Source organism: Pseudorca crassidens, chromosome 2 (assembly GCF_039906515.1).
Source record: "Pseudorca crassidens isolate mPseCra1 chromosome 2, mPseCra1.hap1, whole genome shotgun sequence".
Classification (NCBI taxonomy): domain Eukaryota; kingdom Metazoa; phylum Chordata; class Mammalia; order Artiodactyla; family Delphinidae; genus Pseudorca; species Pseudorca crassidens.
Genome location: NC_090297.1, coordinates 110,826,731 through 110,851,347, shown reverse-complemented (window position 1 = coordinate 110,851,347; position 24,617 = coordinate 110,826,731). Strand labels below are relative to the sequence as shown.

The window sequence follows — 24,617 nt, the reverse complement described above, 5'->3', positions numbered from 1 at the left end:
TAAATGAGAGGGGCACTTCTCTGGTTGGTGCAGTGGTTAAGAATCCGCCTGCCAATGCAGGGGACACAGGTTCGATCCCTGGTCTGGGAAGATCCCATGTGCCACGGAGCAACTAAGCCCATACACCACAACCATTGAGCCTGTGCTCTAGACCCCACGAGCCACAACTACTGAGCCCATGCACCTAGAGCCAGTGCTCCACAACAAGAGAAGCCACCGCATTGAGAAGCCTGCACACTGCAATGAGGAGTAGCCCCCGCTCGCCGCAACTAGAGAGAGCCCGCGCATAGCAACAAAGACCCAACACAGCTGAAAGTAAAATAAATAAATTTATTTAAAAAAAAAAGTAAATGAGAAGTATAGATCAGGAGTCAGCAAAACTAAGGGCTGGTAGACCAGATTTTGCTTGCTGCTTGTTTTTGTCCAGTCCATGAGCTAAGAATTTTGAATGCTTTTTATGGTTTTAAATGTTTGAACAAAATCAAAAGAAGGATATTTCATGATATGTGAAAATTATAGAAAATTCTGATTTTGGTGTCCATAAATAAAGTTTCATTGGAAATTATCACCCTTATTACATATTGTCGATGACAGCTTTCACACTGCTACAATATCAGAGTTAATAGTCACAACAGAGATAAGGCCCTGGGCTTCCCTGGTGGCACGGTGGTTGAGAGTCCGCCTGTCGATGCAGGGGACACGGGTTCGTGCCTCGGTCCGGGAAGATCCCACATGCCGCGGAGCGGCTGGGCCTGTGAGCCATGGCTACTGAGCCTGCGCGTCCAGAGCCTGTGCTCCGCAACGGGAGAGGCCACAACAGTGAGAGGCCCGCGTACCGCAAAAAAAAAAAAAAAAGGATATGGCCCTCAAAGCCTAAAATATTTACTGTCTGGCCCTCTACAGAAAAAGGCCAATCTGTGGTATAGATGAATTCTTTTCCTAGAATAATGGTGATATAACTGGGCAAATGAGCTGCTATTTGGTGAATACTAGTAATAAGTTGGAGGTAGTTATCCCCAGATTGTGTTTTTTGAAAGAACATACAAATCAAAGAAAAATCAGCCGGATGTTGACTTTCATGGAAGTTTTAAAAATGGTTGCCCAGGGACTTCCCTGGTGGTCCAGTGAGTAAGACTCGGTGCTCCCAATGCAGGGGGCCCTTGTTAGGGAACTAGATCCCACACGTGTGCTGCAACTAAGAGTTTGCGTGCTGCAACTAAGAGTTTGCATGCCACAACTAAGAGGTCCGCATGCTGCAACTAAAGAGCCCTCATGGCACAACAAATACCCCGCATGCTGCAACCCCACGTGCTGCAGCTAAGACCCAGCACAACCTAAATAAATAAATAGATAAATAAATATTTTAAAATTTAAAAAAAAAGGTTGCCCAGTAGTAGTCTCATCTTCTTGAGTAAGTCTAAGTCTAATGTATTTTCCCCCTTTGAATCACTCCTTAACTTGCTTATTATTAAAGTTCCTGATAACCTTGGATATTTGACAGTTTTAAATACCTACCAGAGCTTTGTGATTTGGGATTGGTGTTTTGGTAGCTTATTGTTTATTATTTCCGACAATTTTCAGTAGAGCAGCAGCATTTTAAAGGAATGTAATATTTGAATATGCAAACATACAAAGTCACTGAAGTAGGGACATCTCTTTCAGTAATCCTTCTTTTACATTTAGGTGTATTAAACTTTGGCCAAGTGTTTAGTTTTGGGAACTTAACCTATATAGCAGTAGTGGTGTTTTGAATCCATTGCAGTTTAGTTGGTGTTTTTTAAAGACATAGTGCTAGGTCCCTACAGAAGAAATTTTTCTTATGCAGATACTTCCACTTCAGGGCAACATGATGTAATTTTGATTATTTGTAAAAACGTCATGACTTACTTCCCTGAGAAACGTTAATCTTTCCCTTGCACTCCATTGGGTAGTCTGAGACATTCAGCGCCAAAAGTCAAGTAATCCTATTTGAGGTAACTGTCTTGTTCACATTCTCCCCAGGTTACATAAGACTGTTCTGCTCTCATTATATTAGAAGAAACGGAAAAATAAAATCAGTGCTCTTCATTTTTTCTTCCTTATAAAAAGTGTTTTAAGCGATATTGTTTTAGTTTTCAAAGCCATAGCTACAGTATTTTTTATTCAACTGGAAATGTTTGGTTAATGAATTTTTCTTTTTTAAAAGACCCTTCAAAAAGGGATCTTAATACTGTTGCCTTGGATATAAAAAGCAATGAAGCATAAAATATCTGGTCTGATGACATTTTTTTTTTTTCTTAAGAAATTTATGGATGTACAAGTAAGATATAGGAAGATCTTCTAAACTTCTCTGTAGTTAATATTTCAGTCAGTATTAGGAATTACTTTCTTGGTCTGAAAATATTACGGTCCACTCTTACAGGTCCACAAGCTGTTCAGTTTTTATGATCCCTCCTACTTTCCTTTTTGTTTCAGATTATCCCCTTTATCTGCCCTACTTGTTGGAGCAGAGAATCCAGTTCCTGTTTGAGTGGGGTTTTTGCTTGGGGATAAGCAAACTGTCTTAGTGTTAGGAGCCAATATATTTCATACCTGATCTCATGCAGACCTCTTTAATGCTACTTAGAGATTTTCTTGTTAGAGGGGTTTTTGAAGGACCATTCTTTTTTTTTTTTTTTTTTTTTGCGGTACGCGGGCCTCTCACTGTTGTGGCCTCTCCTGCTGCGGAGCAGAGGCTGCGGATGCGCAGGCTCAGCGGCCATGGCTCACGGGCCCAGCCACTCCGCGGCAGGTGGGATCCTCCCGGACCAGGGCACGAACCCGTGTCCCCTGCATCGGCAGGCAGACTCTCAACCACTGCGCCACCAGGGAAGCCCTGAAGGGCCATTCTTAACTTCCAAAATCAAAGGTATGAAAGTCTCAGTGAACAGGATATATATGACCCTAATCTCAGATGTGATTATCAATCTTAGAAAGCTTTGTAGGTAAAAAAGAATGAGTAATTGGAGCTGTGTGCTAAAGGAAGGACCTGAATACTGTCAACTCTCTTGAATTCAAGAGTAAATCATTGCATCATCAAGAAATATTTAGGTACTCATCTCCCTGCTCCTCAGATGTCTTGGTTCTGTACCTTTTGCACCTGATCTCTAGCAGCACTGAAGCAAGGAAATACTACCAAGCTTCTTGCCTATCAGTTTTTTTTTTAATTTATTTATTTTATTATTATTTTTTTGGCTGCGTTGGTTCTTTATTGCTGTGTGCGGGCTTTCTCTGGTTATGGCGAGCGGGGGCTTTTCTTCGTTGCGATGTGCAGGCTTCTCATTGTGGTGGCCTCTCTTGTTACGGAGCATGGGCTCTTTAAAATATGTTCTCTGTATTTTCAACATTAAAATTGACAACCTCAGTAATAGTGACACTTTGGGCCGGATAATTCTTTGTTGCACGCAGGCTTCAGTAGTTGCAGCACGCAGGCTCTAGAGCGTGCGGGCTTCAGTAGTTGCAGCGCACAGGCTCAGTAGTTGTGGCTCGTGGGCTCTAGAGTGCAGGTTCAGTAGTTGCGGTGCACGGGCTTAGTTGCTCCATGGCATGTGGGATCTTCCCAGACCAGGGATCAGACCTGTGTCCCCTGCATTGGCACGCGTATTCTTTTTTTTTTTTGCGGTACGCGGGCCTCTCACTGTTGTGGCCTCTTCCGTTGCGGAGCGCAGGCTCTGGTCCTGCAGGCTCAGTGGCCATGGCTCACGGGCCCAGCCGCTCCGCGGCATGTGGGATCTTCCCGGACCGGGGCACGAACCCGTGTCCCCTGCATCGGCAGGCGGACTCTCAACCACTGCGCCACCAGGGAAGCCCGGCAGGCGTATTCTTAACCACTGTGCCACCAGGGAAGTCCCTCTGTTTTGGTTTGGGTTTTTTTGGTAAACTTTTTTTTTTAATTGAGGTGTAGTATAAATACAGAAAATGTTTTGTAAGGTGACCACCTAAATAGAGATATAGATTACCTCCACCCAGGAGCCTTTTTCATGCTCCCTCCTAGTCATTATCCTTCCCCACCCCTAAAGGTATTTGACACTATTACTTTTCTTACTTCCTCTGATAGTATTTGTGTTAAACTTCAGGGTTGAGGTTGTTGGTAACACTAGCCACAGACCTCTTTGAGAGTAAAATCATGTTGGTGGTGTTCACTCTAATCTAATGGTTCTTAACTGGGAAGGATTTTGCCCCCTACAGGACATTTGGCTGTATATGGGGACATTTTTGGTTCTCAAAACTGGTGGTGGTGGTACTACTACTGGCGTCTAGTGTGTAGAGGCCAGAGTAAGCATCCTACAGTGCACAGGACAGACCCTAGAACAAAGAATTATCTGGCCCAAAGTGCCACTATTACTGAGGTTGTTAATTTTAATGTTGAAAATATAGAGAACATACTTTGAAGATATTTAAATTTGACAATCAGACATTTACCACTTTTCTCTTTCCAAATCTTTCCTTTTATGTTGGCCTCCATTTATCTCATTAGTGTTATATGAGGTGGTTGTCCTGAAATTCTAGTAACTGGTTGTCTCATAAGTGTACCAAGATTGTCACAGATTGAAGTGAATTCTTCACTTGCCCAGTCAGGACAGTAGGTTAGATTCCAAAGCAATTTCTCCATCTCTGATCATTAATGGATAGTTAGATCTAGTTCTAGCATAGCCTGTTGAGCAGAGGAATTCAGTGTGGTAATTATTAAAGTAGAGGATAGATTTTTAAAGTTTATGGAAGTTGTGTAGCTGTGATAATTTATTTTATCTTAGATTCTTCCTTGTTGGAGGCTCTTTTTTTTTTTTTTAATGTCTATTTATTTGGCTGTGCCAGGTCTTAGTTGTGGCACGAGGGATCTTCATTGTGGCGTGCAGGATCTTTTAGTTGCGGCATGTGGGCTCTTAGTTGCAGCATGCAGGGATCTAGTTCCCTGACCAGGGACTGAACCCAGGCCCCCTGCATTGGGAGCTCAGTCTTAACCGCTGGACCACCAGGGAAGTCCCTGGAGGCTCTTTTAAAATCAGAGATTGAATGGAACATGAGCATATAGAGGGTAGCTCTGTGTGTGTGTGTGTGTGTGTGTGTGTGCGCGCGCGTGTGCGTGCGCGCGTGTGTGTATATATAATATATGCGTTATAGGCATTGTCTGTGATTTAGTGATAAAGCTAAGAGCAGTCTTTACAACAGAAGCGAAAGATGAGAAGCTTAATGCAGAGTAAAATATCTGAAGCTTTAAGCAAAGCTGCTCATAGACTAGGAGCTCTCCCCTTTGAAAACTAGAGAGGGAGAGACACTGGTGGATACCTAGTCAGAAAGAATCCATGTGCTTAGAAAATCTATGGCAAAATGTTAATTTGACTAGTAAAACATGTCTTTTCTCTGTGGCACATAGTTGATGACAGGTGTTTAGGATGTTTGGGTTGAAATTTTTGTTCGTCTGTTTGTTGATTTTAGTTTTTTGGCTGTGCCACGTGGCATGCGGAATCTTAGTTCCCTGACCAGGGATGGAACCCATGCCCCCTGCAGTGGAAGCGTGGAGTCTTAACCACTGGACTGCCAGGGAAGTCCCTTGAGTTGCATTTTTATTGTCAGATGTGTGTGAACATTTAAATGTAACTTGTCTGAAAAGAACTTGGCACCCCTTTAAAGGTACAGGGAAGGTACAGATAGGAGAGAATGAAAACAGCAGTCAAGTATTAAGAAATGAGATGTTCTCAGGCCTGGTCCCTAGGAATCAATAGCATGCTGCTGATACAAGGATGAGAATAAGTTAGGGATTTGAGACTATAGTATTTATTTATTTATTTAAAATTAAATTAATTAATTAATTAATTTATGGCTGCATTGGGTCTTTGTTGCTGCGCACAGGCTTTGTCTAGTTGCGGTGAGCGGGGGCAACCCTTCGTTGCGGTGTGTGGGCTTCTTATTGCGGTGGCTTCTGTTGCAGAGCATGGGCTCTAGGCGCGTGGGCTTTAGTAGTTGTGGCACACAGACTCAGTAGTTGTGGCTTGCGGACTCTAGAGCGCAGGCTCAATAGTTGTGGCGCACAGGCTTAGTTGCTCCATGGCACATGGGATCTTCCCGGATCAGGGCTCAAACCTGTGTCCCCTGCATTGGCAGGTGGATTCTTAACCACTGCGCCATCAGGGAAGTCCCTGAGACTATACTAGTTAGATACCTTGTGGATCCCCCTGGAGTTGCTTTGTTTTTTGGAAGAGAATTATTATTTTGTAGTTGTTAAATACTAACTTAATGCTCTAGATGATTTTCATGTTTCTTTTTCCTAGGGATAGACAGTGAAATTCCCCAGTGCCCTTGGGAGGGTAAACCATCCTCATAGAAAAGACTGGTCTAGGAACATTTTATGTCTCATGAGAGATGAAATAGTGGATGTAATTTGCTTCTTCTATATGCTGATTAAGTCACTGAGAGTAGGGTATAAGAGTAACTTTTTATTATTTGCAGAACTTGAACAGTAGAGATGTTTGTCGTCTCTACAATTTTTTTTTTTTTTTATGGCCTCACCACGTGGCTTGCAGGATCTTAGTTCCCCGACCAGGGATTGAACCTGGGACCTGGTAGTGAAAGCACCCAGTCCTAATCGCTGGACCACCAGTGAGTTCCCTCTACAACAATTTTATTTCCTATAAACCCAGGACGGAACACATTGAGGAATACTACTTTGAAAAAAAAAACAGTACTCCTTAATTTAGATACTATCTCAGAACAGGAAATCTTGTTCTCATTTTCTTTAGTACCTGTGTAAGAAGACCCAGTCCATATTCTGCTGTATCAGTGTAGTTAGTTTTTATTTGCTTTAACCAAATTTTTAATAAATACATCCTCCCAATTAGTGGTAGATACTTCAGTATCATCAATCACTAATTTATAACTCTGAAGTAATTGAAGACTGATTTTTTTCCCCATTAAAATAAGAATTATTCTGTTTTACTTAATGAGCATAAATCACCTGTTTTTAAAGACTAAATCAGTGCATTATTCTGGAAGTAATTCCCAATTTGTGCATCAAGCTTGGGACAGCAAAATGGTTTTCTTTGTAGTACTGCTTGATTGCATGTACTATTTCTAAATATGTGGAGAAGAACTCCCATGCCTTAAGAATTAACTTCTCATTTTGATTATTTGAGCTTATCTACACTTAATGAAAAAATGGAAGCTTATTGATCATATGAATGGGGTTCTACTCTTCTTCGATCTGATTGTTGCTGTAATAGTAATTTCGAAATCATGAGCTGATTTCTCCAAATAGACTAGACCCGCTGAAAACAGAACTATAAGGAGTTTGCAGGAGAGGACTAACAGCTATGCAGCTTGGGTTTTTAGCTTGGGATTTTTAACTTTAGCTTGGTTTTGGGGGGTTTTTGTTTGTTTTGTTTTTTTGTTTGCTTTTGACACCAATAAATAGCTTGTGAATTTTATACAAAATAATCTTAGGTGTATGTTAAAATTTTTAAGTTGGCTTTTTTAAAAAAATAGATTTTTATGGTGGGTGGGGGTAAAAAAAGAAAAACTAGATCTTATTTTTTAACCTTAGCAGTGGTTCTAATTTTGATCCATTTGTTCTCTGAGCCCAAGGATATTATATCAAAACTGGCACAGGGCTTCCCTGGTGGCACAGTGGTTGAGAGTCCGCCTGCCGATGCAGGGGACACAGGTTCGTGCCCCAGTCTGGGAAGATCCCACATGCCGCCGAGCGGCTAGGCCCGTGAGCCATGGCCGCTGAGCCTGCGCGTCCGGAGCCTGTGCTCTGCAACGGGAGAGGCCACAACAGTGGGAGGCCTGCGTACCGCCAAAAAAAAAAAAAAAAAAAAAAACTGGCACAAAAAATTTAGCAAATTACTTATAAAATTTGTAAAGAGCAGAGATGGGGAACTAAATAGTTTTTGTAAATTTGTTTCTGATATTGCTGAGGTTTTTAAAAAAGTATTTGATTCTCTGAAGTTCATATTTGTCTTTTAGGAGTACCTTCCAGCTTTTAGTTATAATTAATTTGAATCTTGTTTCCTGATAGATAATCACCTTTTTCCTCACGATGATTATTACCCTTTATAATTTGACCTTCCCAGATGTTTATCTATCAGATGTCTTTTGTACATATCTAGATTGTATATGTTTATTAGCCTTTCAGAAGAAGTCCTGGATGAAGTCTTCTAGGATTAGAAATCAAAGAGTTTGTATTTTTTACTTCAGTTGTATTCGGCTGATATTTTCTTTAGTCCAGTGGCATAGAATGGAGATTGGCACAGCAAGCATAGTGAACTGGGCTCTTGAGTTTTGGCCAGGAAATGCTGAAGTCATCATGCTGTAGTGGACCAAGTGTGGACATTGGAGCCAGCATCTACTGAATGAGTTAGCTGAATGACCGACTTCATTCAAATTTCTTAATTTTACCAAGTTAGTTTCCATATCTATAAAACGGGGAAAGGACCTCACTTTTCTGGTTTGTTGCGTGGATTAAATAAATATTTAGTGTGTTAAATACTCAGTGAATGTTAGATCTTTTCTTTTTCTTAAAGAATTTGATATTCTTCAGAGCATCACAACTTGGATAACATTTACCAAGGAGTATTTATAAATTTAAAGTTTTCAGTTTACACAATTAAATACCTTTGGTTTTGGATGATGATGATTTAGCTGAAAAGAGCAGGGTCACTGGCTACCAGATAGTTGTTAATTTTTGAGGATCTGAGGAAAAATACCTGTTGGTTTGAGAGCATCTCTGGTACCTCTGGACTACTAATCAGTTTAATATAAAGGCAGGCATTGTAGTAAACATAGTATACTGTCTTAGCCTGTACACTGTTGGAGAATTAACTCTTTGCTAAAGGTAATCACTCCCGACAGCTTAACTGTATCTAAGCCTTTTATGTTATCTTAAACACTGATAACCAGTGTTTTTTAAAAAATTTATTTATTTTAATATTTATTTGGCTGCGTCAGGTCTTAGTTGTGGCGGCATACAGGGTCTTCACTGCAGCATGCAGGATCTTTCGTTGCAGCACGCGGGCTCTCTAGTTGTGGCACACGGGCTGACCAATGTTTAAATGCAGTCAAATGTATGGATTTAAATGGGCATGACCTCTGAATGATTGTTAAAAGATGGACAGTCTTCCCTACCCTGATTAAACATGAAACTAGTGAACTTCAGTTTGAAATTCATAGTTGGTCTCTTGTGGAAATGTGTTAAGAGAAAAATTGATTATTTTCTTTCCCGCATTTATCACAGACATCATGTTTTCCTTTATCTCCTAGAATGATAGTATCTAGATCTGGAGACCTCTGATGGGCTCCTATTAAGTACAGCTTATTGTGACTGAGGTGGTACAACATCAACCACTTGAAGCTTAGCTTGGTGTAGATGTAGATGTAGGGTTTTCCTTTGTAGTTTGTAAATTATTGAATGTCTTATGCCAGTGATCAATACTACCTATTTCAGATTTAGCTCAGTATTCCTTTTCTGAAAATTGAAGTTAATATTAGATTGCTCAGGAAAACTTTTATTTACAAATTAGTATCTTTGGGTAGGGTGTCAATTATTTTTCTCTTCTCTAGACTCTAGAAGCTTTAATATTTGGGCAAAACAAGAGTTTTGTAGGAGATCCTTTTTTTTTAAGGCATTTTAAACATGTTTATTTATTTGTCTTAGTTGCGGCATGCGGGATTTTTTTTTTTTTTTTTTAGTTGCGGCATGCGGACTTCTTAGTTGTGGCATGCATGTGGGATCTAGTTCCCTGACCAGGGATCGAACCCGGGCCCCCTGCATTGGGAGCATGGAGTCTTACCCACTGGACCACCAAGGAAGTCCCTTGTGAGAGATTCTGATGGAATAAGTACAGTTATGATTTGAGTTTCAGAGGCCCAAATGAGGCAGGTATTTGGGTGATATATTGATAAGAGGTATCAATTGAAAAGTAAGGAAATCTCTCCCCTGCCCCCATCATTCCCTGTTACTGTTTATAAAGATTATTTTCTTGCAGAGAGCCTAGAGTAAAGGTCCTCCAGCTAGGAGACCGCCAAAACAGTTACACGGCCTTACCTCCTCTTTGGTTGTCTTGGATTTCTTTCCCACCGCTTTCTGACCCCTAATCAGTACTCTTGGGAAATACAAACTCCTTATAAAGTGATTGGAGACATTTGTTCTAAAACGAAAAAAATGTTAATTAGGAGAAATTGTTGTAAAATATATATTACAAGGGCCTAAGCCATTTTTTTAAGCCATTTTTATAGTTTGCATGTACTGTTATGACTACTTCGCTGTGAAACCTTGCTATATGATTTTTGTTAGATGTGGATTCAACTGCCCTGAGTGGTGTGAATTGATAGGGCTAAATGAGCTAACTACCTGTGAGACAGCTTCAGGAAAAAAATCTTTAGTGAATTTATCTAGTCTCTTATCAGTGTCTGTTCCCTAGCACTAGCAATAAGGGATAAAGAAAAGGAGCTTGGTTGCCAATATGTCTTCATTTTTTGGTAATTTGGAGTTTGGTATTGATGCTGTGATTTCCTGTCTTGGATGTTGGCTTTGGAAACTAAACAGTTAAAGCATCATGATTTGAGAGGAAACTGGCTCTCATGAATGAAGGCAAAGTTTGGCACTAGTCCAGAATGATGGGGGTGATAGTTAGGGTGGGGAGACTGACTTTTGTACCACAAATGACTTTTAAAAATTAAGAGATAATTCCATGTCCTGAGGTTATAAACCGGCTACAGCTGGTTTTTATCCCCCCCACCCCGCTCCTGCCCCCGCTAGGCATCATGGGTAAAAGTAAGCATCCCCCTGTTTCTTTTGTTTAATATAACAGTACACCATGTGATTGGCAGGGCAGTGCCCGCTTGGAGACCGGGTTTGTGCAGGTCTCCCAGGGGGGCTGGCACGTATGAGGCCTCCCCTGTGCAATAGAAAGAGCTTCTCTTACGATAGAAGAGAGAAAGGGAACCCCCCCCCAAAAAACAAAACAAAACAAACAAACCTAAACCCATCTCTTATTCCTTTTTTTCCTCCTTTTTCTGTTTCCTCCCCTTTCTTGTCTCCAGCTTTCCTGGCAGCTAAAGGAGGGAGCAGAAAAATGTATACCTGTAAGTACATTTAACTGTCTTGCCCGCTCCACCCCCCGCCCATTTCCCCTTTTTCTAAAAGCAGAAACTCAGTTCTTCACAGCCTTTTCCTCACTATGTGTAGAAGGTGATACGCTGAGGTTTCTGATGGGGTTGAAGTAATAAGTACTGTTGCTTTTAAAAATTTGTTGCAGGATAATTGTTTCTCATACAAAGCTCCTTTTGGTTTGGATCCTCAACCCTTCTACTTCATCCTTTTGCTATAATGGTCTCTGGATTCTAGTTTTCTTCGAGCTGAAGCTGTGAGAGGAATGTTATGCTAAGGTCTTCTTTTTCTTTTTTTAAATTTCTTTTGTCTGTAGCAGTGATGGTTCTAGCTCCCCCTTATCCTCACTACCCACCCCCCCTTCCCGTGTCAGCTCCGATGCTGCTCTGTGAATGGAGTCAACCAGCTGACTGAGTGCTGGCATCGTGCCAGGGGCTGCAAAGCAATGAGAATGTGCGCGCACTCGCATGTGTAAGTGTGTACAGAACACAAAGGGAAAAGCCTGCAGTCTAGGAAATCACAGGCTATTATATAAGGAAGTCTGCGTCATCTCTGCTTACTTGTGCTGATGGACAAGGAACAGGGGGAGGGCAAGAAAAATACCCTTTTGATGTATATACATACACACACTTTTTTCCTTCCTGTCTTTATTTAAAAAAAACAAAACAAAAAAACACATATTTCTGTTGTGGCAAAATGAGACAGGGCTTCTCTGTCCAGGTGGTAGTGACCTTGTTCCTAGTGAAGTGTAGTAATAACTCTTCTGGGAGGTGAAGCAGTTTCTTCTGAGTCTCTTCTTCCTGCCCCGATTCGGAGGTGTGTGTGCTTGAGGAAGAGGGGTGACTAGAAGAGAAATGCCTCCTGAATTTAACAGCTATAATTTGTTAGATACTTTTTTCTTTTTTTCCAGACTGTTTCTAATCATTCAGGATTGCCAAGGGTACGGGGTGAGGTGGGGAGGTGCTCTTTTTTTTTTTTTCTTTTAGAAACTTATTTATTTATTTTTGGTTGCGTTGGGTCTTCATTGCTGCACATGGGCTTTCTCTGGTTGCAGCAAGTGGGGGCTACTCTTTGTTGCGGTGCGCGGGCTTCTCATTGCAGTGGCTTCTCTAGTTGCGGAGCACGGGCTCTAGGCCCGTGGGCTTCAGTAGTTGTGGCTCGCAGGCTCTAGAGCACAGGCTGAGTAGTTGTGGCGCACGGGCTTAGTTGCTTCGCGGCATGTGGGATCTTCCCAGACCAGGGATCGAACCTGTGTCCCCTGCATTGGCAGGTGGATTCTTCACCACTGCACCACCAGGGAAGTCCTGGGGGAGGTGCTCTTAAGGAGAAGCAAAAGGCCAGGTAATAGAGCAAATACTATCTATTAGCTATTCCTTTGAGTCCTCTCCCTCTTTTCTCTTTATTTCTTGTTTTTGTTTTATTTCGTGTATTACAGAAATGCAGTAGTCTCCCCCTGCCATCTGCTGCAGAGTTAGGATTGTTCAAAGGGAAGGTCAAACAGCATGTGAAAGGAAGGAAAAATGAAAGATCTAAGCTTCCAGACATTGCAAGTGTTACGATTTTGGGATTCAGTTGGAGTGATTGTATCTTTAATTGGTCGTTAAGAGCTCATTTAGAAATTGTATTTCAATTTACCACTAATTTACCATGGTGCCTTTTTTCCTAGTTTCTTAATTTCTCTTTATGTGCTTCTTAGGTGTGTTAACGTATATATGAAACAGCTCTTGCGTTAAGTGGAAATGTAAAATAAAGTGTGTTAGTGAATAAAAGAAGGTCATACTGTTAACAGTCATTTTATGTAAGTTTATTTTTGCTCCTGTCTATTTGGAGTAATGATGCTGATGTGCAGTAAGTGGGTAGGGAGAGTTTAGAGTAAGAGAGAACTTTTGAACTAGTTTATCCTATAATAAGGTTTGTCATGCTGCAGTCAAGAGGAAGTCCCTTAATTCAGTCTTTTTGACTCTTTATGTTATGGCCCGTGAATTTGTGTTCTTGCCATGTTTTCACAAACAACAATCTTTGAATATACTGTGTATATTTTTCTCTTTGATATGTGAGTGTTGATACAAGTGTGAGGAGGTGCATATGAAGTTGTACTTTAAGGGTTGCTGGTTGGGACTTAGAAGAGTGGCTGGCCTGCTTATTCCCTAGGCTGCCCCCAGTTATTTCCCCACCACAAGTAGCTGGATCTCACTCTTCCAAATGTCCATTTTGATTAAGGGAGATTTTTTTCCCCTGTCAGTTGAATACTAAAGACAAAACAGCAACAGAGACCAGCCTAGCTCAAACCTAAAGGCTAGATAAAGATTCATTCCAAGTTGTGTGATTCCCTAGTTCTTGGAAGTAATAATTACCTTTTTGAGTTGATATTATCCTCTTATACTATTGGGTTGGCCAAAAGGTTCGCTCAGTTTTTTCCGTAAGATGGCTCTAGTAGCACTTAGTTGTCTTCAACTTCATTCAAAACAGTTTTGTTAGATTGTATGTGACAGCTGTCATATCAACGTGAATTTAAAAAAAGACATCAAAATTGGTGAATTTTTGTGTAGCCATTTTAATGTTGAAAATTGAAGAAAAAAGCAACATTTTTAGTATATTATGCTTTATTATTTCAAGAAAGGTAAAAATGCAACTGAAATGCAAAAATAGATTTGTGCAGTGTATGGAGAGGTGCTGTGACTGATCGAATGTGTCAAAAATGGTTTGCAAAGTTTCGTACTGGAGACTTATCGCTGGACGATGCTCCACAGTCGGATAGACCAGTTGAAGTTGATAGCGATCAAATCGAGATATTAATTGAGAACAATCAACGTTATACCACGCGGGAGATAGCCGACATACTCAAAATATCCAAATCAAGCGTTGAAAGTCATTTGCACCAGCTTGGTTATGTTAATTGCTTTGGTGTTTGGGTTCCACATAAGTTAAGTGAAAAAAAACTTTCTTGACCGTATTTCCACATGCGATTCTCTACTTAAACGTAATGAAAATGTTCCATTTTTAAAACAAATTGTGATGGGCGATGAAAAGTGGATACTGTACAAGAATGTGGAACAGAAGAGATCGTGGGGCAAGTGAAAGGAACCACCACCAACCACACCAAAGGCTGGTCTTCATCCAAAGAAGGTGATGGTGTGTATATGGTGGGATTGGAAGGGAGTCCTCTATTATGAGCTCCTTCCGGAAAACCCAGCGATTAATTTCAACAAGTACTGCTCCCAGTTAGACAAACTGAAAGCAGGACTCGACAAAAAGTGTCCGGAATTAGTCAACAGATAATGCAAGACCACATGTTTCTTTGATGACCAGGCAAAAACTGTTACAGCTTGGCTGGGAAGTTCGGATTCATCCACTGTATTTACCAGACATTGCACCTTTGGATTTCCATTTATTTTGGTCTTTACAAAATTCTCTCTCTTTTTTTTTTTTAAATTTATTTATTGATTTATTTATTTTTGGCTGCATTAGGTCTTCGTTGCTGCGTGGGCTTTCTCTAGTTGCGGCGAGCGGGGGCTACTCTTCATTGTGGTGCACAGGCTTCTCGTTGTGGTGGCTTCTCTTGTTGCAGAGCACAGGCTCTAGGCATGCGGGCTTCAGTAGTTGTGGCACGCAGCCTCAGTAGTTGTGGCTCGCGGGCTCTAGAGTGCAGGCTCAGTAGTTGTGGTGCATGGGCTTAGTTGCTCTGCGGCATGTGGGATCTTCCCGGACCAGGGCTCGAACCCGTGTCCCCTGCATTGGCAGACGGATTCTCAACCACTGTGCCACCAGGGAAGTCCCTACAAAATTCTCTTAATGGAAAAAAATTCAGTTCCCTGGAAGACTGTAAAAGGCACCTGGAACAGTTCTTTGCTCAAAAAGATGAAAAGTTTTGAGGGACTTCGTTGGTGGTGCAGTGGTTAAGAATCTGCCTGCCAATGCAGGGGACACAGGTTCGATTCCTGGTCCAGGAAGATCTCACATGTCTCAGAGCAAGTAAGCCCATGCGCCACAACTACTGAGCCTGCGAGCCACAACTACTGAGCCCACAAGCCACAACTACTGAAGCCCGTGCCTAGAGCCCGTGCTCTGCAAAAAGAGAAGCCACCGAAATGAGAAACCCACGCACCACACAGAAGAGTAGCCCCCGCACGCCGCAACTAGAGAAAGCCCACGCACAGCAACGAAGACCCAATGCAGCCAAAAATTGAAAAAAAAAGTTTTGGGAAGATAGAATTATGAAGTTGCCTGAAAAATGGCAGAAGGTAGTGGAACAAAAGGGTGAATACGTTGTTCAGTAAAGTTCTCGGTGAAAATGAAAAATGTGTCTTTTATTTTCACTTTAAAACTGAAGGCACTTTTTGGCCAACTGAATATTATTTGTAATGTCCTCCATGGGAACCAGCCATTTTGCAGGTGCATATGTATAGTATTGTTATGTTTTAATTCTATCTATAGGATGCTTGCTTATTCGACTGATAGGTTCCAGAAGTCTTTTGCAGTCTTTTACTTTTAACTTTTCTCTTTGTACCTGGAAGCAGATTAGTAAGGATAATCTACGGTTAGGTAGTTAAAATCAGTGAGGCATAAGTTAGCACATTCTATCAATGGACAGATTTTTTTTTTTTTCCTTAATTCCCATAGGCCCTAGTTACTGTTTAGGAGTGACTGAAGAGTAGTTTTGAAGGATGTGTGAAAAATATGCCCTTTAACCACCTCTGTCTCCTTCATTCTAATGTTTTATATATTTTTTTAGCATCTTTATTGGAGTGTAATTGCTTTACAATGGTGTGTTAGTTTCTGCTTTATAACAAAGTGAATCAGCTATATATATACATATATCCCCATATCTCCTCCCTCTTTCTTCTCCCTCCCACCTTCCCTATCCTACCCCTCTAGGTGGTCACAAAGCACCGAGCTGATCTCCCCATTCTAATATTTTAAATAATGTCTGGCAGCTTTCCTTTGATATATATCAGAACTTTTCTGCTGATTTATTATAATTCTTTATAATATATATTATTATAAAATATATTAGTATAATAATATATTTGTGCTGATTTTTTATAAGGTGATAGTAGGAGAGGGCTGCTTACCTCCTATTCATGAGCTTTTTAGGCAGCACATCCTAACTTGTCTCATTTAAGCATAGGAGCCTTTATGATCCTTATTGTGTATTAAACAGAACGGTGTGTCATCTAAGGCGAGGTCACCTAGGCTCTTCCATTCAAGGATGTGAGCCAAGGTTTGTGCAGTAAACTCAATGAAATAGAAGAGACTGTTGAAACAGTGACAGTCTGTTTTTATTTAGAATTACTGCCTTAGCAGTTTGGATTAAAAAACTAAAAATAGGGGGCTTCCGTGGTGGCGCAGTGGTTAAGAATCCTCCAGCCAACGCAGGGGACATGGGTTCGAGCTGTGGTCCGGGAAGATCCCACATGCTGCGGAGCAACTAATCCCGTGCATCATAACTACTGAGGTTGCGCTCTAGAGCCCGCAAGCCACAAATACTGAAGCCTGCGCGCCTAGAGCCTGTGCTCTGCAATAAGAGAAGCCACCGCAATGAGAAGCCCACACACCGCAACGAAGAGCAGCCCCCGCTTGCTGCAACTAGAGAAAGCCCGGCAATGAAGACCCAACACAGCCATAAATAAATAAATAATAAATAAATAAATAAAATCTATTTTAAAAAAAGGATTATTTTTTTAAAAACGACAATATAGACAGCATAGTCTGATGATTAGGAACACGGGCCGTGCAGTAAGAAAGACCTGTGTTTGAGTCAGGCTTAGCTACTTACAAACTATGAGACCTTATCTGTTTCTGTTTTCTCTTCTGTAAAAGGAGAATTATTTAAATTATTAAAGCCCTCCTTTAAAGGGCTTAAATGAAGTAATGCATTGTGAAGCACTTTAGCACAGTGCTTAGCAAATAATAAGACCTCATTGAGTGTTAGCAGCTGTTACTAATATTCCTATCTATTGGGTTTGTGTATACTGTTTTCAGTGTTCCTATTAGTTTCTTTAGTCAGTCTGTAACTATATCCTTTTTAAACTTGTGGCATCTTCTGAGTTACACTGGGTTGATTGACATATATGTCGGAAGAGTCTAGATCAGGAGTCAGAAACTACAGCTACTGCCTGGTTTTATAAATAAAGTTTTACTAGAACACAGCCACACCCTTTTGCTTACAACAGCAGAGTTGAGAAGTTAGCCCACGAAGTCTAAAATATTTACTGTCTGACCCTTTACAGAAAAAGTTTGCAGACTCCTGTTCTAAATCAAGAGTCCTTTTTTTTTTTTTAAGAAAAGTGAACCAGAAAGCAAGTTCTGGAAATCAAAAGGGAAGTAATTAAAATAGACTAGATTTAAATGGACCAGAAGGAATTAATCGTTTCAGGCTTTTAGGAATGGGATTCTTTAGCCTGGGGAATAGTGGGAAGAAGTCCGTTGACGTAGCTGATACGAGTTAGGTGAAAGAAAGTACCATTTGGAATTGGTTAGGCAATAACAGTGCTTACATGGTCTGTTGGGGCATTTCATAGTAGTGGGTAATAAGGGAGGTACAAAGGAGAGATTTGCTGCCAAGGAGTTTGCATTAAACCTGAAAAATAGTATGAATTGGTAGGTTACTCTAACAAGTGTATTAGAAGTGTGATCTACCTTTTTGACCGACCTTCTAGAGAAATGGAAATAAAAACAAAAATAAACAAATGGGACCTAATGAAACTTAAAAGCTTTTGCACAGAAAAGGAAACCATAAACAAGACGAAAAGACAACCCTCAGAATGGGAGAAAATATTTACAAATAAAGCAAGTGACAAAGGATTAATCTCCAGAATTTACAAGCAGCTCATGCAGCTCAATATCAAAAAAACAAACAACCCAATCCAAAAATGGGCAAAAGACCTAAATAGACATTTCTCCAAAGAAGATATACAGATTGCCAACAAACACATGAAAGGATGCTCAACATCACTAATCATTAGAGAAATGCAAATCAAAACTACAGTGAAGTATCACCTCACACCAGTCAGAATGGCCATCATCAAACAATCTACAAACAATAAATGCTGGAGAGGTTGCGGAGAAAAGGGAACCCTCTTGCACTGTTGGTGGGAATGTAGATTGATACAGCCACTGTGGAGAACAGTATGGAGGTTCCTTAAAAAACTACAAATAGAACTACCATATGACCCAGCAATCCCACTAGTGGGCATATGCCCTGAGAAAACCATAATTCAAAAAGAGTCATATACCACAATGTTCATTGCAGCTCTATTTACAATAGCCATGACATGGAAGCAACCTAAGTGTCCATCGACAGATGAATGGATAAAGAAGATGTGGCACATATATACAATGGAATATTACTCAGCCATAAAAAGAAACCAAATTGAGTTATTTGTAGTGAGGTGGATGGACCTAGAGTCTGTCATACAGAGTGAAGTAAGTCAGAAAGAGAAAAACAAATACCGTATGCTAACACATATATATGGAATCTAAAAAAAAAAAAAAAAGTTATGAAGAACCTAGGGGCAGGACGGGAATAAAGACGCAGACCTACTAGAGAATGGACTTGAGGACACGGGGAGGGGGAAGGGTAAGCTGGGACAAAGTGAGAGAGTGGCATGGACATATATACAACTATTAAATGTAAAATCGATAGCTAGTGGGAAGCAGCCTAGTAGCACAGGGAGATCAGCTCGGTGCTTTGTGACCACCTAGAGGGGCGGGATAGGGAGGGAGGGAGACGCAAGAGGGATGAGATTCGGGGATATATGTATATGTATAGCTGATTCACTTTGTTATAAAGCAGAAACCAACACAAAAAAAATAGAAGTGTGATCTGTGGACTCTTGTGGATCCCTGAGACCCTTTCAGGGAGTCTTGCGATGAAAGCTGTTTCATAGTAATACAAAGGCATTATTTTGCCTTTTTCCCTGTGTTGGCATTTGCACTGATGATCCAAAAACAGTGGGGAGTAAAACTGCTCTGATGCCTTGGTATGAATCAAAGCGGTGGCACCAAACTGTACTAGTAGTCATTGTATTCTTCATTGCCATACAGTTTAAACTTGCAGGTAAAAAAAAAAAAAATCTAGTTTCACTTAAGAATGTTCTTGATGAAGCAGTAAAAATGAATTTTATTTAATCTTGGCCTTTCAGAACATGGGTTTTGAATATTTTGTGTGATAAAATGAGAAGGACTTATAAAGCACTTTTGCTACATGTTGAGCTACAATGGTTGTCTCAAGGAAAAGTGTAATCAAGCTACAAGCTACCTAGCTGCTTTCTTCATAGAACATTGATTTTACTTGTTACTTGGTGAAAGAATAATTAGGGACTTCCCTGGTGGTCCAGTGGTTAAGACTGTGCTCCCAATGCAGGGGGCACGGGTTTGATCCCTGGTCGGGGAACTAAGATCCCACATGCCGCACGGTGCAGTCCACAAAATTTAAAAAAAAAAAAAGAATAATCAGTGAACTATGATCTTTAGATTTGGGTATTTGGCAGACATATTCTTAAAATTTTTCAGGGAAAGCAACTGACTATATTTGTGCCCAGTGATAAAATTCGAATAAAAATTAAACCATGAGTTTGACAGCTTCCAGGACTTAAATATCAATACTTTTCTGATGAGATTAGTGGTAGTATTGACAAATGTGATTTTTTAAAATACATATTTTATAATGAACTGTGTCAGCATTTGAAATCTACATGACCTAGTGGACCAGAATTTTCCAGATGATCAATGCATGATGTAAAAAAATCATGCTTGGGTAAAAGAGCCATTCAGAGTATAAGATAAACAATGGATTTTAAAGTAACAGTATGAAGTTTATTGATAAGGTTTCAAATTTCACCTTGCAACTAACCTTTAGAAACGACTGTGGTTTTTTTTTTTTAATTGACGTAAAATTCACGTAACAGAATTAACTATTTTAAGTTGTATAATTCTGTGGCATTTAGTACATTCACAGTGTTCTGCAACCACTACCTAAATCAAATTTCAGAACATTTTCATTACCCCAAAAGGAAACCTGTGCCCAGTAAGCAGTTGCTTCCCATTTCTCCATTTCCCAGCGCCTTGCAACCACTAGTCTCCTTTCTGTCTCCATGGATTTATCTATTTTGGATATTTCATATAAATGGAACCATCCAGTATGTGACTTTTTTTGTCTGTGTTCTTTCACTTAGCATGTTTTTGAGGTTCATCCATGTTGTATAATGTATCAGTACTTCATTCATTTTTGTGCCTGAATAATATATACCACATTTTGCTTATCCATTCATCAGTTCACATTCATGTGAACATTGGGGGTGGTTTCCACCTTTTTTGCTATTGTAAGTAGTACTGCTGCGAACATTTTGTACAGGTTTTTGTTTGAATACCTGTTTTTTTTTAAATTTATTTTTTGTTTGTTTATTTTTGGCTGCGTTGGGTCTTCGTTGCTGCCCGCAGGCTTTCTCTAGTTGCGGTGAGTGGAGGACGGGGACGCTACTGTTCGTTGTGGTGTGTGGGCTTCTCACTGCGGTGGCTTCTCTTGTTGTGGAGCATGGGCTCTTGGCGCATGGGCTTCAGTAGTTGTGGCGTGTGGGCTCAATAGTTGTGGCTCGCAGGCTCTAGAGTGCAGGCTCAGTAGTTGGTGGTGCATGGGCTTAGTTGCTCTGTGTCATGTGAGATCTTCCCGGACCAGGGATCGAACCTGTGTCCCCTGCATTGGCAGGCAGATTCTTAACCACTACACCACCAGGGAAGTCCTGAATACCTGTTTTCCATTCTTTTAGTTATTTACCTATGAATGGAATTCCTGGGCCATATGATGATTCTATGTTTTTGATAATTCTAACTTTCTGAGGAACTACCAGACCATTTTCCAAAGCAGATGTCCCACTTTACATTCCTGCCAGCAGTATACTAGAATTACGCTTTCTCCATATTCTCACCAACACTTATTTTCTGTCTTTTTGATTATAGTCATCCTGGGAGGTATGAATTGGTATCTCATTGTGGTTTTGGTTTGTATTTCTCTAATGACTAATGATGTTGAGCATCTTTTCGTGTGCTTTTTGGCCATTAGTATATTTTTTGGATAAATATCTATTCAAGTCCTTTGCCCACGTGTGTTGAGCTTTGAGTATATCAAAGATGAAGGTGTCCACAATTCTGACCAATTGAAAAGAGTATTAGAATACCTTTCTCTGGTATCAGTATGAACTCACGAGTTTTAATCTGTATACATGTTTTTGCACACATACACATATACAGATATAGACATGGACATGTGTTTGTACGCACATACATATATTTCTTGTTCTGAGAGGACACCACCATAGCGCAGCAAGCACATATGACACCAGTTCTTGGTTTCTAGGTGCCAGTATCCAGTAAAAGGAACCAGAGCTCCTTGGAGAAATGACTAGGGCAGAGAAAAAACTCACATGAATCTGAAATATCATGTGTAACCAGAAAGTAATGAAATGCTAAAAAAAAAAAAAGATGGAGAGTCAACTTGAAGGAGCTTCCAATGACCAAGTCTGGGACAGTTTGAAGAATAAAATAAGTAATGATAGTAAGGAACTATATAACCCATGGGATAAAATAAATATCCACAAGTCCATACTGCTATAAATAAATACTTGAAAAGTAAATGGGGAAGAGGGGACAGCTGTTTGTTCCAGTAAAATTCAAAATATATAAGAATGATGGAAACATTAGGCAAATGCTACAGTAATAATTGCTGCAGGCAAGAATTACCTGTAAGGACTTCCCTGGTGGTCCAGTGGTTGAGAATCTGTCTTGCAATGCAGGGGGTGCCCGTTCGATCCCTGGTCAGGGAACTAAGATCCCACATACCGAGGGGCAACTAAGTCTGCACACCACAATTAGAGAGAAGGCCATGCACCACAATGAAGGGAAGAGCCCGCACTTCAACGAAAGAGCCTTTGTGCCACAGCTAAGACCCAACACAGCTAAAAAATAAATAAATATTAAAAACAAAGAAAAATTATCTATAGATGTTAAAATTAGTGGGTGGAAGTTTGATGCAAAATGGGATTTAGCATAACCTTCCAGTATTTCCCCATAATAATTTTTCAATGGAGAAACCTGGCAGACACCACCTCAGTCAAGTGATTAGAGTTAACATCACCCATAGTTCAACATATTGACATTATGTACTTCCTGACATGATACACTGAGAAGGCCACAACATCACTTTTGTGACATTGCCAAAAATACATAGGCTCAGTCTAATCATGTGAAAACATCAGGCAAACCCAAATTGAGATATATTTCACAAAAGAACTGGCCAGTACTCTTCAAAAATGTGAAGGTAAGAAAGACTAAATTAAACTGCCACATGTTAAAGGAGACCAAAGAGACATGACAACTAAATACTATGTGAGATTGTGGATTGTATCCTGGGTCTGAAAAGGATATTAGTAGGAAAACTAGTGAAATGTGCATAAGGCCTGTAGAATAGCTAATAGTATTGTATCAGCAATTCAGGGGACTTCTCTGGTGCCACAGTGGTTGGGAATCCACCTGCCAATGCAGGGGACACGAGTTCGATCCCTGGTCCAGGAAGATCCCACATGCTGTGGAGCAGCTAAGCCCATGTGCCACAACTACTGAGCCTGCACTCTAGAGCCCATGAACCACAACTACCAAGCCTGTGCGCCACAACTACTGAAGCCCACGCGCCTAGAGCCCGTGCTCTGCAACAAGAGAAGCCACCGCAGTGAGAAGCCTGCGCACTGCAACAAGAGTAGCCCCTGCTTGCTGCAACTAGAGAAAGCCAGTGCACAGCAACGAGGACCCAACAGAGCCAAAAATAAACAGAAATTTTAGAAAAACCAATATTCATTTCTTTGTTTCAGTAATGTTGTACTGTGGTTATGTAAGATGTCAACTACAACTATACTTCAGTTAAAATTTAATTTTAAAATACTTCAATTTTAAAAATAATTTTTTAAAAAGATGTTAAAATTAGGGAGAACAGGATGAAGAGTATGTAGGGCTTCTCTGAACTATTGTTGCAACTTTCTGTAAGTTTAAAATCATTTCAAAGCTGAAAAAGTTTCTTTAAATAATGAGTTCATTAAAGATTTTAAATTTTTAAAAAATGCCCTTCTTTTTCTAACTACTCATCTGTTTAAGACCAGATTTTTGGGGGGACTTCCCTGGTGGTCCAGTGGCTAAGACTGCACACTCCCAATGCAGGGGGCCTGGGTTTGATCCCTGGTCGGGGAACTAGATCCCACATGCCGCAACTAAGAAGTTCTCATGCTGCAATTAAAGATCCCACATTGCAGCAGCAAAGATCCCGCGTGTCTCAGCTAAGACCTGATGCAGACAAATAAGTAATAAATACTAAAAAAGTTTTTTTTCCTCCATATATATATATATATATATACTTCAACTAAAACAACATCACAGCAGATTGAATGCAGCAGCAGTTATGGGAATCCAGCTTTCTTTTTTGTTTTTAAAATTTTTTTTTGGTCTGCATTGGGTCTTCGTTGCTGCACACGGGCTTTCTCTAGTTGCAGCAAGTGGGGGCTACTCTTCTTGCAGTGCACGGGCTTCTCATTGCGGTGGCTTCTCTTGTGGAGCACAGGCTCTAGGCGCGTGAGCTTCAGTAGTTGTGGCGCGCGGGATTAGTTGCTCCGCGGCGTGGGAGATCTTCCTGGACCAGGGCTTGAACCCATGTCCCCTGCATTGGCAGGGATTCTTAACCACTGCACCACCAGGGAAGTCCTAATGAACTAATATTTTTAAAATTCTGTTTTAATTTCTAATACAGTGACTATTGATAGCTGTAGACTACAAGCAAAAAATCTCTTTGGAGTCTTAATTTTTAGGAATGTCCTCTTAAAGGGATCCTGAGACCAAAAGTTTTGAGAACTGGGAGAGCATGCCTAAGAGCTGCAACAAAGATCCAAAAACTCAAGGGCGCAAACAAGATAGAAAGTATTTCTTTCATGTAATTGCCCAAGGTGATTGGTTCTTGATGCTCTGTTGTTTTGTGTGGTAATTCAGGAACTCAGGTTCTTTTATACTAATTTTCCTGCTGATCCCTAGAACAATGGTTCTTATACTTTAGCATGCATCAGAGTCACCTGGAATGCTTGTTAAAACATAAAACACGGTCCCTAGTCTCTTTCCCCAGAATTTCTGATTCATGGGTTTGGAATGGGGCTCGAGAGTTTGTATATCCAACAAATTCCCAAGAGATGCTGATACCACTATCGGGGATCAACTTCTAGGGTACTGTCCTTGTCTGCAGGCTTGAAACTGTGTTGCAGCCAGCAGGAAGGGGAAAAAGCATGAAAGAGTTTGCCTACTTTTTATAGTTCTTGGGCTGAAAGCAGCACACATCACTTCCTCTTTATTTCATCGGCAAGGCAAGAATTTAGCCTAACAATCACCAAGGGAGGCTAGGAAATGTAGTGAGCTGAACAGCTAGGTAGCCAGTATTTCCATTACTATGGAAGGACGGGGGGATTAATTT

The 24,617-nt window shown here is 40.6% G+C and overlaps 1 protein-coding gene across 3 annotated transcripts in view; it reads left to right on the top strand.

The window, feature by feature from the left end:
• GATAD2B (GATA zinc finger domain containing 2B) overlaps window positions 1-24,617 on the top strand; it is an 82,539-nt gene that overhangs the window by 18,153 nt on the left and 39,769 nt on the right. Inside the window, exon 2 of one of the 3 annotated variants that reach the window (XM_067727879.1) lies at window positions 11,056-11,097. The exons of the other annotated variants lie outside the window; for them this stretch is intronic. The gene's annotated coding sequence lies outside the window, so the exon portion shown is untranslated. The remainder of the gene's footprint in view (window positions 1-11,055; window positions 11,098-24,617) is intronic. 3 annotated transcript variants of the gene reach the window in all.